We start from the raw sequence: 225 nt of genomic DNA on the forward strand, positions 1-225 counted from the left end.
AAACACTGGCACCCCACAGGGATGTGTCCTCAGTCCCATCCTCTATACCCTGTTCACCCATGACTGTGTCGCCTCCCACAAAGACAACATCATTTACCACCGCAGGGTGTGTAGGAAAGCTGCCTCAAAGATCTTCAAAGATCCCACCCACCCCCAGCACGGACTGTTCACTTCTCTGCCCTCTGGCCGGAGGTTCAGAAGTGTGAAATGTAGGACCACTAGACT

The sequence above is a fragment of the Monopterus albus genome, unplaced genomic scaffold (genome assembly GCF_001952655.1).
Source record: "Monopterus albus unplaced genomic scaffold, M_albus_1.0 scaffold114.1, whole genome shotgun sequence".
In the NCBI taxonomy this organism is placed as follows: domain Eukaryota; kingdom Metazoa; phylum Chordata; class Actinopteri; order Synbranchiformes; family Synbranchidae; genus Monopterus; species Monopterus albus.